General features: G+C 36.2%; 1 non-coding gene across 1 annotated transcript; it reads left to right on the top strand.

Moving 5' to 3' along the window:
- Window positions 1–2900: 2900 nt before the first annotated feature.
- On the top strand, window positions 2901–2973 carry TRNAA-UGC (transfer RNA alanine (anticodon UGC)). Its single transcript has one exon. It is a non-coding gene; the product is annotated as a tRNA-Ala (tRNA).
- Window positions 2974–15754: the final 12781 nt, after the last annotated feature.

The following is a 15754-nucleotide window of genomic DNA, read 5'->3' as shown; positions in this document are numbered from 1 at the left end:
TTGAAGCTGTCAACACAAGAAAGCAGTAGCACAGAAAGCGATAACGGGGGAATAACAGATATGAAGAAGGCGAGGGAGATTTTGCATGCTTTCACAAGTTATCAACCTACCCTCTAGTGTAGCTAACATTTATTAGTGCCCAGTTTGACTCGGTTCCCTTCCGAGATACCTTGCACATGAGTAATTACAACTCCCGTTCCTTGTTACCCAAGCAGTAAACCCAAACTATAGGCAAGATTAGGGGACCCCATTTCTGAGTATGCTTATAGCTATAGAAAAGCGCTAACCACAAGCAAAACAAATCAGCACCTACAAGCCCTCCCAGGTAAATACAGAAGCGAGCAACATGAAACAGCGGCCAACAATAGCGTGAAGATTAAGAAATAAACTCAGAATTGCTTAAAAATAAATGTAGCAGCTAGAGGTTCGGTCTCAAGTCGGTTATTACATGTAAATCCCCCTGAAATGGGTAAAGAAAACAAAATGGAAGAAGAAGAAATACAACCCATAGCAGAAAAATAGCTAAATGACAGAGAAGAAGAAGCAGCTAACTCGTTCCAGCAGGCGAACTTCCCCTTTCTGGCGTTAGCTCTCCTCCCGAAAATGGGTATATTCCGTTCCTTAGTCTTTTCAGCTCTCAATTTTTGTCTTCCTTGGGATCTGCGTGCCTGTTGGCTAGGGCAACATTCTCTTTAAATATCGGGTCCCGTTTTTAGGGCACCCGACTGGGGATTGTACGAACATAAGTGAATCCCGTATTTTTGAATTAATTGTACGGACACTCATGCTCTGGCATCGTTATGCTCTAGCTTTTATATGCTTTGACTTGAAATGCTTTGACTTTTCTTCTCTGGTTCAGTACTTCCTTCTCTTCTTCGCTCTTCTTTAAAAACATGTGCAAATGAACCACAAATACGAGAGTTTATGCTATTTTTGGCCAAAGTTCTCAAGACTATGGATATTTAGCTACGAATTTGCAATAAAACACTATTCATGCTAGTTATGACCTAAAACGGACACATTTTGATATTTTAATGCACATTTTCACCCAAATAATCATCAGAATAACTCTCTTTTAGAGAGTTATCAGTGAGGAGTTCTGTTCAAGCGTACCTTCGCTTCGTGGGTTCGAGGTTGAGATCAAGGGCACCCCCAATATGCCCTTCATTAGAAACTTGAAGCCGGCGTCGCTGAAGTCTTTCGCGAACCCATTAAAGTCAGGGTGGGTACAGAAGGCTTCTCCAAGAAGCATACCATTGCTGAGTTTTGCCTTGTGTAGCTCCACTTCAACTTCAACCTTCAAGTCTTTCACCTGGAACTGGTGAGTCTCGACATTGTGAATGAGATGATCGTTGCGGCTCATCAGTCGAACTTCTCCTTCTCCAACCCCTTGACAACAACATATGTGAACCTCAACAGCTCTTGCTGGTGCTCCACCTCCTTTTCGGCACTCTTGCGTTCAGCCTCCAACTTGAATTTGAGGACCTCGTTCTCAGCTCTCGTCTCCTTTAGCTCCCATTCAAGAACAACAGCAGACTCTAAGGCTGCAGAGGAGGCCTCACGTTCCAATAAACTGAAAACGTGATTTCTAAGCAAACCGTAATTTTTAGAAAAACACAAACTTAATCAGTCTTCATCGCCAACAAATATATTCCATCAAGATCTATCGAATATTGCAAACAATCTTAGCTTTCTCCTCCTATTCCTCCATATTGTCCTCCACACCACTGCAAACTCACCAAAATAACTCACCGTCCAAATCACAAATTAACTATGTTCAATTCGGAAACAATTGATTTTCTCAAAAGAAACAATCTCAATTATCGCATAATCCACGAAAACTATAGAATCACAAGCCACGAAAACTACAGAACCACAATCCAATAAACTACCACAATTCAATCTTTTCTTATAAAATTGTCAACCATATTTCAAATCACGAATTATTGCCATGCAAATTCAAAACCATGCAAAAACCAAGCAAATCCAACCCGCCACAATACTAATATTGCAAATTGAACAAAAGATTAATCTACGAATATCCAACCAGCAGTTGCAAATCCAATGCAATTCAACATTGTAACATGACGGTCTCAAACAACATCTACAACACTGCTAAATAATAGGAAAATCAGTTCAAAATCAAAATTCAGAGACTTCAAACACGTAAATTTCCACGGCAAAACCAAAGGTCTTCACGTAAATTTCCACTCTTAAACCAACGATTAATGCGTCAAATAAACCAATGATTTTAACAAAACAAACAAATTACGAGAATAAAAGTTCTGATACCATGTTAATTTTAGGGGGAGAGAAAATAGAGAAAATAATAATTAGAATTCATTGAATTGAATTATTTCATACAAACCTAATAACCTATTTATACCATTATAATTCTTAATCTAGGAATGAGAAATCTAATAAAAAAATATTTAATTCGAATCTAATTATCATTCAAATAAAATTATCTAACGAAGATTAACATAGACAAAGCTGCGATGGCGGACATTACCTATTGAAGCTGATTCACTTCATGCAATCCAAATCATTGAAGGGAAGAGGTAGGATATGTTGTTGACGAGATTAGAAGCTTTGTTGTGGGAATGCATATTTCATCGTTGAGGCACATCAAGAGAGGGACCAATTTGGTGGCCCATGATATTGCAAGAATGGCTATGGAAGATGGCTTAGTGGCTGACTGGTATTTGGTTTCCCCAATTTGTTGGTTATTTTAGTCTAGTTAGATCTGGTTAGTTGTTTGATTGTATCGATTTCCTAAATAAAATGTATATTTATTTACGAACTCTAAGAATGGAATTAAAAGAAGAAAAAGAAAAAATGGAATGCTTTGTACATAATTATATAATCCATTACAACTTGAAATTTTTATTAATAAATTAGGGGGTGTAGCTCATATGGTAGAGCGCTCGCTTTGCATGCGAGAGGCACAGGGTTCGATTCCCTGCACCTCCATTCTTTTTTCATCCTTCCTAGAATCTCAGTGTTTAAGGCACACATGGTTGGTTTGATAATGATTCGACTCCTATATATGAGTCTTATAAGTTATTTAGGTTAGGATTTTATTGTTCTAATAGGTAAGTATTTCCTTATCCTAATAAGCAAGAATTTCTTTTTAGTTTCTTCTTTGTGACTACTATTTATATAGCCTTGTATCAATCATTTGGAGTAATCAAGGAAGAATTATTTTCTTTTCTTATTATTAACATGGTATCAGAGCTCTAGGTTTCTTCAAAATTTTTTTTTTTAACTTAGTTTTTTGTGCCCATTAGGGTTTTGTGCCCATTAGGGTTAATTTCTTTTTAGTTTCTTCTTTGTGACTGCTATTTATATAGCCTTGTATCAATCATTTGGAGTAATCAAGGAAGAATTATTTTCTTTTCTTATTATTAACATGGTATCAGAGCTCTAGGTTTCTTCAAAATTTTTTTTTTAACTTAGTTTTTTGTGCCCATTAGGGTTTTGTGCCCATTAGGGTTTTGTTCCTTAGGGTTTTTGTTCATTGCTATCCAACACTTACCACCGCCCACTGCCACCGCCGATCACCGCCGCCGACCACCGCCGCCGCCGCCGTTTGCTAATTCGCCAGCGCTGCTGTTTTTCGAGTGTTGTTCGTGGGTTTCGCCATCCTTCGTCACTGACAACGGTCACCATCACCACTGTTGTTCGTTGCCGCCACCGTTGCAGCTGTCGTCCTTTGCTGTTATGTCCGGTCTAGTCAACCCGGTTTGTCCAGTTTGGTTCAGATAGTCTGGTTCAACTGGTTCGGTTCACTTGATTCGGTCCAGCCAGTTCGGCTCCTTTAGGCTCGGTTCAAATCGTTGTTGGACTGGTTCAGCGTTTTTCAGTCCGGTTCAGTTCATTATCGATCATTTCGACCGGTTTCAGTTCGTTTCAGTCAGATTTGGTTCAGTTTGGAATATTTTGGTTCGATTCAACTGTTTCTGATTCGGTTCAGCCCTCTTTCGGTTCGGTACAGTATTGATTTTTCAGTTTTGGATCTCCATTTTTGAGTTGCAGTTTAGTATTGGTATCAATGTCACAGTCGTCCAAAATTACAAAAAACTTGGACATAAATGAGATCAAACAATTAAGGAGCTTCTTAAAAACTTTGGATAATGCTCCTAGTTAAGGTACAGGTTCGGTAACTTTGACGAGTACAACTTCCCAGCCTAAACTTTGTACCTGGATTATTGATTCTGGTGCAACAGACCATATGACGAATAGTAGCTGTCATTTTATCTTTTATAGTATTTGTCCGAGCAATAAGAAAATTTCTACAGCAGGTGGTACCTTGGTAACAGTAGCCGGTCAAGGAGACATCAAGATAAATTCAAAGATTACTTTAAAGGATGTGCTTCATATACCACGTTTAACTGTTAATTTGATATCGGTAAAGAATTTGATCAAAGATTTAGGTTGCAGAGTAACTTTTTCTGATTCTTCTTGTATTTTACAGGACCAGGGCAATGGGAAGATTATTGGACTTGCTAATGAAAAAGATGGACTTTATTATCTTAATGAACTTGTCGGTCAGACTAGTGTTCCAGTATCCTTCACCTCATAAACTCATCATCCTTCAAGTAAGCTTTTGTTGAATCATTATAGACTAGGACATCCTTCATTTCAAACTCTTAAAATATTGTTCCCCGATTTATTCCAAAACCTTAATCCTGAGTCAATTCACTGTGAAGTTTGTGAATTCGCTAAACACAAATGTGTACCCTTCCCTAGTAATAATAAACGAATATCAGTTCCCTTCCCTCTCATTCATATAGATGTGTGGGGTCCCTCCAATGTTCCAAATGTTTCCAAATTTCGTTGGTTTATTGTGTTCATTGATGACTGTACTCGCGTCTTATGGGTTTATCTTTTAAAACAAAAATCTGATGTTGGTTCTACCATTCAAACATTCTTTCATATGATAGAAAACCAATTCGGAAACAAACCCAAACGATTCCGTTCTGACAATGCTCGAGATTACTTCAATCAAAATTTAACATCCTTCTTTCAAAAACATGGAGTCATCCATGAGTCGTCTTGTGTGGACACTCCTCAACAGAATGGAGTGGCCGAAAGAAAAATTGGTCACATCCTTTCTGTGACACGTGCCATTCTTTTTCAAAGAAATGTTCCTAAATCCTTTTGGGGGGAAGCTGTGTTAACATCCACTTATTTAATCAATCAGTTACCATCTGCTACTCTAGACCATAGAACTCCTATGAATATCCTATCAAAATATTATCCTGAGTTTCGAACAACAAATAACTTGACTCCTTGAGTATTTGGTTGTGTAGCCTTTGTTCATGTTCACAGTCATCAGCGAGGTAAACTTGATACACGAGCACTCAGGTGTATTTTTGTCGGATACTCGAACACTCAAAAGGGATATAAATGCTATCATCCTCCTTCAAAAAGGTTCTTCATCTGTGCTGATGTTACCTTTTATGAAGACATTAGCTTCTTTACCTCACCTTATCTTCAGGGGGAGGAACTATTATTGGAAGATAAGGATTTGCCCATTCCCAACCTCACATTTCCTATATCAAATCCTTTACCACCACCCTTAGACACCTTACCTGGACCATCTAACCCTTCTACTACTACACCATTACAGGTTTATTCAAGAAGGAACACTGAAAAAGATAAGCACGTCCAAGAGTCTGAACATATACCTGTAACTGAAATTGACGAGAAAATAATCAATGATGAATCAGACATTACAATATCTGCTAATGATGAGTCAGACCTGGATTTGCCGATTGCTTTAAGAAAGGGAAAACGAACTTGTACTCAGTATCCATTGTCTCACTTTTTATCATATGACAAACTCTCGAGCCAGTACAGAAGTTTTATGGTTAACCTTACTCAGATAAATATTCCAAAAACATATATGGAGGCAATACAACATGAAGAATGGAGGCAAGCAATGAATCTTGAAATGCAAGCTTTAGAAAAAAATAAAACATGGGAGTTGGTTACTATGCCTAAAGATAAGAAAGTTGTAGGATGTCGATGGATATATACTATAAAGTATAAAGCAGATGGAACACTCGAGAGGTACAAAGCACGGTTGGTTGCTAAGGGATATACTCAAACATATGGAGTTGATTACCTTGAAACCTTTGCGCCTGTTGCCAAGATGAACACAGTACGAATACTTCTATCTCTTGCGGTAAATCATGGATGGGACATGTTACAATATGATGTAAAAAATGCTTTTCTACATGGTGATCTTGAAGAAGAAATTTATATGGAGATTCCACCTGGATATCAACAAGTAGGAAATAAAGTTTGTAAATTAAAAAAGGCGTTGTATGGATTAAAGCAATCTCCTAGGGCATGGTTTGGTAGATTTTCTCAAGTCATGAGGAAGATGGACTATAAACAAAGTCAAGGAGATCATACATTGTTTATAAAACATTCTGCTACAGGGGGAGTAACAACATTGATTGTTTATGTGGATGATATTATCGTCATTGGCAATGATAATAATGAGCAAGACAAACTGAGAAATTGTTTAATCCAAGAGTTTGAAGTTAAAGAATTGGGAAGACTGAAATATTTTCTTGGGATAGAAGTAGCCTATTCTAAACAAGGCATATTCTTATCACAACAGAAATATGTGATCGACTTACTTTCTGAAACAGGAAAGCTTGGCAGCAGACCAATAGGAACGCCGATTGATCAAAACCATAGATTATGTGCATCTGAAGAGAGTCCTCCAGTAAATAAGGAAACTTACCATAGGTTAATTGGAAAATTAATATATCTTTCTCATACGAGACCAGATATTGCGTATGCTGTAGGAGTGGTAAGCCAATTTATGCATAGTCCAAAAGAAATTCATCTTCAAGCTGTGTACCGAATACTCCACTATTTAAAGAACTCCATTGGGAGAGGATTGTTGTTTAAGAAAGGCGAGAAACTCAATCTAAAAGTTTATACAGATGCAGATTATGCAGGATCGATAGACGATAGAAAATCCACTTCTGGCTATTGTACTTTCTTTGGTGGGAACTTAGTGACATGGAGAAGTAAAAAACAAAATGTAGTTGCAAGATCAAGTTCAGAAGCAGAATTTAGAGCAATGGCATTGGGCATCTGCAAATTACTGTGGATAAAAATTATTTTAGAAGATTTGAAGATTCCATGGGAAGGGCCTATGAAACTTTATTGTGATAACAAGTCTGCCATCAGTATTGCACATAATCCAGTTCAACATGACAGAACCAAACATGTTGAAGTTGATAGACACTTCATAAAAGAGAAGTTAGATAGCGGCCTCATATGTACTCCATTTGTACCAACAAACAATCAAATAGTAGATATTCTTACAAAAGGATTGAACAACAACAACTTTGAGCATTTGGTTAACAAGCTGGGAATGGAAAATATTCATTCACCAGCTTGAGGGGGAGTGTTAAATTATAGTTTATTTTATTTTAAATGTTTCCTATTTTATTTAGGTTAGGGTTTTATTGTTCTAATAGGTAAGTATTTCCTTATCCTAATAGGCAAGAATTTCTTTTTAGTCTCTTCTTTGTGACTGCTATTTATATAGCCTTGTATCAATCATTTGGAGTAATCAAGGAAGAATTATTTTCTTTTCTTATTATTAACAGTTTTGATTTAGAAACACTTAAAACAGAAATCCAATCCTCTTACTTCAAATTAACTGAAAATACCATTAGGAATAATAGCATGCATTAGGCGCCAGACGTCCCTCCAAGTTATTGGACGATTATACTTTTTAACCTACTTATATCTAAGAGATCTCGAAGTTCTAAGCCCCTTATGAAGATTTCTATTAATAAAAAGTCTTAGTTTGATAAATCAATCGCAATTACCAAGGGTGTTAATTAATGTCCTATGTCTCACCACAAGAATTTCAGGTTTTGAAGATGACACAATTCGTCGCAAAAAGCTGAAATTTTATCGCCACAGGCTTTCGGCGACAACATTTTTTCGTCGTCCAAGTCGTTGCTGTTGTGCCGTCACCACAAGGTTTCGGCAACAAAATTTTGCGTTCGTCGCTGAAAATATCTACGACTACGACTTGACGATGAAACCCATTTTCGTCACCAGGTCAACCTTCAAAGACGAAACTTGATTTTGTCGCCGTCATTCCCTTTAGCGACGATAGCTTGGTTTCGTCGTTGAAGGTGGACCTCGCAACAAAAATGGATTTCATCGTTGAAGGTACGTTCGGTGACGAAAACGAGTTTCATCGCCAAGTCCATCTTCGTGACGAAACCAAGCTTTTGTTGCTGATGGTGTGATTTCATCCCCTCACATTTTTTTTTCTTTTTCTTGTATTTATTACTTTCTCAAGAACGAACTGAATTTCATTTAAAAAGTCATAATATTACAAATATTTGTTTTACAAAAATATAAAAATAATACAAATTAAATTTAGCAACCTACTCTAAAAAGTCCCAAACTTAAACGACTTGAACATATTCTAAATAATCCCTCATTAAGTTTGTTTATGAAATTTGATCAAGTTTCCACGAACCTGAAAAAACAAATAACAAATAAACTTAAAATCATCAAAATATCTAACTCACTCCACATGCATGTCTTGAACTCAAACTAGATATTAAAAGTTAACTCACCACATCCATTAAAAGTTAATAAACTTTCATTCTAACTCACTCTACATGTCATGAACTCAAACTAAGCATTCAAACTTCCTATGTCATGAACTCAAAATAAGCATTTCACAAACTTAAATTAAACTATAAGACCATCCCCTCCTCCAAACACTTTCATTCAAAGTCAATAAATTAAATCTTATATCGCGCAAACTAAAAGAAAAAAAATATGAGAACATCTCCCTCCCCAACACTTTCATTCAAAGTATGTATAACACCTCCTCCCTCCCTCCAATATTTCATTCTAAGTATGTATAAAACCCTCCCCACCCCCAACACTTCAAATTTTTAAAAATTGCCCTTACTACGTAAAACATGCTAACTCACCAATCAACTTTACAAATTTAACAAAATCATCCAACAACACTTAAACATAAACATTACTGATTCATTCGTAACATACGTTTTAAATGGCTACCATAACTGTAGAATCATCCAATAACACTTAAACATAAACATAACTGATTCATTCGTAACATACGTTTTAAATGGCTACCATAACTGCAGGATAACCACATTTACAACTATTGAATTCTAACAACACTGTAGTGGACGTACCTATTTTGACGAGCTGGCTCTACCAGAACGACTCATAAGTTCTAGCATCATGGATTTCAAATATGACATTTCACCGTGTAGACTTGTAATCTCCGAATCTTTGTGCGAGACATTCCTTTAACTCCTCAAACTCTTTGTCTTTCTATGTGAGGCGCTCCTTAAACTCATTGTTTTTTCGTGTGAGATGGTCCTCAGATTCTTCTCTTTGGGTACTTATTTCTTGAGACAGCTCTTGTTCCCACTGTGAAGAAGTTACACTTGAAGCAAAACCTCTGCGAGATTTAGGTTTTAGGCCGCAACCAGCACTTTTCATCTAGCCTGATCGATGCCCGAGAACTGTTTCCAGTACTTCTGTATCTGCATCGGTTCGCTGTCGTCCTACATAGATTCTTCTCTAACACGCATCATGTCTAGCTGGATACATATTTAAAAAAGAACAAAATGTTTACACATACAATTTGAAGTGTAATTTGAAGTTAATTGTTATAAGATTTGTAAACTTACGTAAGCTGTCTCCGCGCCTTCGACCCAACCTTTAGTATCGGAGTATCTCGTCTCTTTGAACAGATCGATATCACTAAAATTGTCACCTCCCTCTTCCTCTTTCTACAATTGATAACACATAATTATTAATAATCGATCCTAAGTAATATAAGTATATGACTAAAAACATATTATTGCTTTGTACCTTCTCCTTCGCAATAATAGCAAACGCCTTCGACTCCGCACGATGGTTGAATGACATCTTCGCCCTGTTGCGTTTGTTGGTCTCAGATTTTTGCTAACAAAAGAAAACTTGCATGATTATATATATTGAATATAAATTCTAAAAAAAAATTATAAGTTATATTCGTAAATTACATTCCACTCCTCTATCTCCCATCTATCGCATAACATGTTCCAATGGTCTGGTCTTGCCAACAATCGCTCCGACAGAGTGGTGCGAGCAATCTTAGGTGTGGGATGACCTAGGTAGTATTGGCGCAATTTTGTCCTATTGTTATGTCCACACAACTGTGTTGACAATACGTGCAAGTATACATGAATCGCCGGTTGTAGTATGTAACGAAGTCATATCCACAGGGATTTTTGGTATATATATTTTAACGATAAAAGTAGATACCAACAAATAAAAAATGTACAGAGTTTGAGTATGTATATTATCTAGGAGAAATAAAATAAAATAATAACAGGACGACAGAAACTTGCGAGGGACGCTAGTATTGAAGCTGTCAACAAAAGAAAGTAGTAGCACAGAAAACGATAATTGGGGAATAATAGATATGGAAAAGGCAGGGGAGATTTAGCATGCTTTCACAAGTTATCAACCTACCCTCTAGCGTAGCTAACATTTATTAGTGTCCAGCTCGACTCGGTTCTCTTCCGAGACACCCCAAACATGAGTAAGTACAACTCCCATTGCTAAATACCCAAGCAATAAACCCAAGCTATAGGCATGATTAGGAGACCCCATTCCTGAGTGTCCCTATAGCTATAGAAAAGCGTTAATCACAAGCAGAACAAATCAGCACCCACAAGCCCTTCCGGGTCAATACAGAAGCTAGCATACACGAAACAACGGCCAATAGTAACGCGAAGATTGAGAAATGAAATCAGATTTGCTTAAAAATAAATATAGCAGCTAGAGGTTCGGTCTCAAGTTAGTTACAGCATGTAAATCCCCCCCCCCCCCCCCCCCCACCAAAATGGGGTTTAGCTCATAATGGTAAAGAAAACAAAATGGAAGAAGAAGAAATACAACCCATAGCAGAAAAATAGCTAAATGATAGAGAAGAAGAAGCAGTCAGCTCATTCCAGCAGGCGAACTTTCCCTTTCTAGCATCAATTCTCCTCCAGAAAATGGTTATATTTCATTCCTTTGTCTTTTCAGCTCTCAATTTTTGTCTCTCTTGGGATCTGCATGTCTGTCGGCTAGGGCAACATATCCTTTAAATACCAGATCCCATTTTTAGGGCACCCGGCTGGGGAATGTACGAACATAAGTGAATCCCGTGTTTTTGAATTAACTGTACGGACACTCATGCTCTGGCATCGCTTTGCTCCAGCTTTTATATGCTTTGTCTTGAAAATGCTTTGGCTTCTCTGGTCTGGTTTAGCAGTTCCTTATCTTCTTATCTCTTCTTTAAAAATCTGTGCAAATGAACCACAAATACGAGAGTTTATGCTATTTTTGGCCAAAATTCTCAAGACTAAGGATATTTAGCTAAGAATTTGCAATTGAACACTATTCATGCTAATTATGACCTAAAACCGACATACTTTGACATTTTAATGCACATTTTCACCAAAATAATCACTAGAATAACTCTCTTTTGGAGAGTTATCACCTATACGCCTTATGTGTCGATTTCATCTCATGCTCGATGAATTTCATCATAACTGAGTCTGATTCGTTGAAATCGAAATGACCTTACAACAAAAAAACACTGAACAAAGTGAAGTGTTATTACTATTGCATCATAAAAAATAATAAAACATATTAAGTAATTAATCTCAAACCTTGAGTTGAGTTATAATTGCCCTCTTCTGACTTTCTTCGACCTCACTCCACTTGCTAACATTTACGTCCACTTGTTCGTGTTGGGTGTGTTGCCTAAACTCGTAGTTTGTATTTATGTGAAAACAAATGTATATTCAATAAATTTGTTGATGAATTCATAGCATTGCATTATCCAAAATCCAATAAACTAAACATCCAAGGTTATTATCATGTAATCGAGACAGTATATATACTGGGTATATATTTGATATACTAGGTATATATTTGATATACCTTTGATATACGAGTGGATAATGTCCCGTGAATAACCTGAAGGGTCATAGTATATGGATAAGGCTGGGTACCTTATCCTGGCAACACTATGGATACGACCCATTTTGTAAATGTTACAGACAACTCGATCTAGGTCGTTCGTGTGGAGACATACGAGTGGGGGTATCTTATACAATGAGTTTGTATAAGACTAGATCGTGAAATAGTCAATCTTTAGATGTAACACCGTTAACTAACATATTGCTATTTCTTATGATGACCAGGCAACTCATTCTCAACCCTGAGTGAGTTATGGACTCCTGCCCGTGAGGGCTCGTCCTTTGATCTCTATGGGTGAGAGTGGCCCGAGTCGCCGACTCAACATTCCTACCATTTTGGGGACGAAACCGAGTGGGGAGTAGATGAGTGTTCTTTTAAATGCTGACTCCGAGACTTGAATAAGGTGTCTCACCCTCTCATTGGCTCGATAAGGACTTCCAGTTATTGGTCGGACCATAACCGGATTGTTCATTAGAGGAGCAGTGGTATTTAAGGAGCAAGATATAACTCAGGGGTAAACGGTAATTTGACCAAACTTGAGTTACGAGCACTCGTGAATGATTGACTTGCCATTAATGGTTGTATATCCGTGGACACGAAAATATTATGCAGTGAGAAGAGTGCAGCTGCGAGTCTTTAGTGGAGTGACCCGTAGTTAACGAATGTTGATTAACTCAGTCAATGAGTTTGACCGATTAATCTCATATCGTTGGAGCTTCTGATCTGTAGGTCCATTAGGTCCCCTTGCTAGCTCATAACGGGTAAAACGAGGATCAAGTTTTTGGAAGAATTTGAACTGTTCAAATTGCTCAAGGAAATATATGCATATTCATACATTATAATATATAGTTAATTCAACATTAAAACTATATATTATGAGAGAAATTATTTGAATGAGATTCAAAATAAAATTAATATGAATAAGATTCATATTAAAACTATAGGTTAAAAATAATGTGCATAAGATGTACATTACAACTATATAACAGATTATATGAGAGAAATGCTTTAGAACATGATTCTATTTTGATAATAAATAATTAAGGAATATATATATATTCCTATAGGTTAACATAATTAATTAATTATTTATTTGGTTAATATATATATAGTTAATTAATTATTAATTAAATTGATAATTAATTAATAAGATTAATTAATTAAATATATATATATATTAATTATTCTTAATTAATAATATTATTTTATTTAATAATATTATTAATAATAAATCACTCCCGTGCAAAAATGCAGGGGATGGGAAGTTGCTTATGACGTGGGGAGTTACCCCACGTCATATTTTTTCTCTGTTTTTGCAGTTAGTTCTGCAATACAGAAAGGCAACACCCGACATTCCTCTTGTAACTCTCTCAAGCTCTCTCTTCAATTTCTCCCTCATGTTCGAAACCAATTGTTCCCACAAGCCCGATCTTGGTACCTAGAGGATAACACAGAAGGTTTATTGGTGGTGTTCGTTGGTTTAATCCATTGAAGAAGTGTTCTTCAAAGGTAAAAGAAAAATTCTTTCCCCTATATTTTCATCTTTGAACCTTTGTTTTGTTTCTCAAACTTGATGAACAAAGATCCGGCTTCCGCTCCGGGATTCACATCCCATCAGTTCGCGTGTATGTACCTTGATCGCGATAGAGAATGTGGTTGCCATAGAACATATTGGTTTGTTCACTATGCAGTCACATTCGATATGTACCTTTGCGTTTGTTGCACAAACTTGATTTTCTAGTTCTTTCAATCAGGTATATCCTCGCATGTCTGTTCTATCTGTATGTTGTCAAACAGTAAACCAATTATTACTTAAATATTACTTATTTAGTTTACATACATTTAAATTGACGTACTCAGAGGAAAAGCCGAATCAGGATGGTCTGTTGGTGGATGATCACGACCTTGTACGTGTGTCTGTAACTGACCTGCTTGGTCTAGTCTCATTTTTCTAAGAACTTAGGCAAACGACCAAAAGTATTATATATTGACAAAACATCAGCTGGATGTCGTAAGACACCCTCTGTCTCCACTCGTTTTTCTTTATGCCACCTCATTTCAGAAGCAAAATGTTTTGAAGAAAAGAGCCGTTTCAATCTTGGTATCAACAGAAAATATCGTAACACTTTTTGTGGACTTGTGAAGCTTTCCCATTACTGTTTTTATAACGAGACTCACCACATACTGGACAACTTTGACATTCAGAATATTCTTTCCTGAATAATATGCAGTCATACTTACACACGCATATATGGACTTATATGAAAGTTCTAAATCACGCAGTCTCCTTCTAGCCTTGTATGATGTACTCGGTATAGATGTAGCTATCGAAAATGCTACCTTTAACAACTCGAGTAACGTATCAAACCATTTATTTTTCCAGTTGTTAATCACCTTGATATGCATAAGCTTTACTAAAAAATTCAATGATAAAAATTTTGTACAACCTAGGTACAATTGACTACGTGCTTCATTGAAAAACTGCTCAAAATTGTTAGACGTGTCTCTTTCATGTTTGTTTGGGGCGTCTCATAATAAAATTGTTCCCCTTCTATGTTTTCTTTTATAATGGGGCATTGTAAATCATTGAGAAGTTTAGACATCTCACCATCCTCATTATTCATAACATTTGGTTATCTATTTAATTCATTATGCGAAAGAGTTTCACGCCTTGTATAACTACTAGAAGGGGTTGGTTCTTCTCCATGGTATATCCATTGAGTATATGAATGTGATATTCCATTTATAAATAAGTATATTTCTATTCCATCAATTGAATGAAAAACTTAACCTAAAGCTAATGAAAAAGAATCTTTAAGAGCTGGACAAAGTAACTTCAAGTTTTCTGGACTAAAAGAAGCTAAACTAAGCTAAATTTTTTTTTTTGAAATGAGAGGAAAAGGTTAGTACAAGTTGTTGGAGAGATTGAGAAGATTAATGTCTTCCATTAGTTTTTAACCCATTTGACTGACCAATTCTCAACCAAATACTATCCTCCCTTACTTAGACGACACGTGACACATAAAGAATGTGTGTAAACACATTTTCAAATTTCATTAAGGGGCATGATTGGAAGTTAGTGTTGGATTAGTATGACAACCTTGAGGGTGAATAGGGTTTAATCACAATTTATAAACTTTTTAATATGACGGGCCGAATTTAAACAACTATAAATTTTTTACAAATAAATAATTTTAACACAAATTATTCAAAAAATTAGAAATACAAACACCCTAATTAATTTGACCACCCAAATAATTCAAATGTAAATATTGAACATAAACATGAACAATAAATTATAGCAATTAATTTCATGCAAATTATGATAAAGAAAATTATTGTAACAATTAAATAGTAGAGAGTTAGACAAAGTGACACCAGAAATTTATAGTGGTTTGGCAAACCGCCTACTCTACTCCCAAAGACCTCTTGGGTATTTGATTAAGAAATTTGACTCTTTCTACGGTAGAAGTTAAACATGTACAACGACTTCTTTTTGGGGAGCAAGAAGAAACCCAATCATTTCCATGGTTCAGGATCAAACCGTTACAACGTTTCTTTTTGGGCTCAAAAGCAATCCTTACAAATAATTAGAAATTTGAAAGAACAAGATTACAACTCTAAAAAGAGTTGATGACTAAGAAAAATTCTTACAAATAAAGCCCTCAAATGACTAAGAAAAATAAAA

The sequence above is a fragment of the Momordica charantia genome, assembly GCF_013281855.1.
Source record: "Momordica charantia cultivar OHB3-1 chromosome 9 unlocalized genomic scaffold, Mcharantia_2.0 BLBB01000009.1, whole genome shotgun sequence".
Taxonomy (NCBI): domain Eukaryota; kingdom Viridiplantae; phylum Streptophyta; class Magnoliopsida; order Cucurbitales; family Cucurbitaceae; genus Momordica; species Momordica charantia.
Note: the sequence above shows the minus strand (reverse complement) of the source record. Positions and strands in the feature narration are given on the sequence as shown.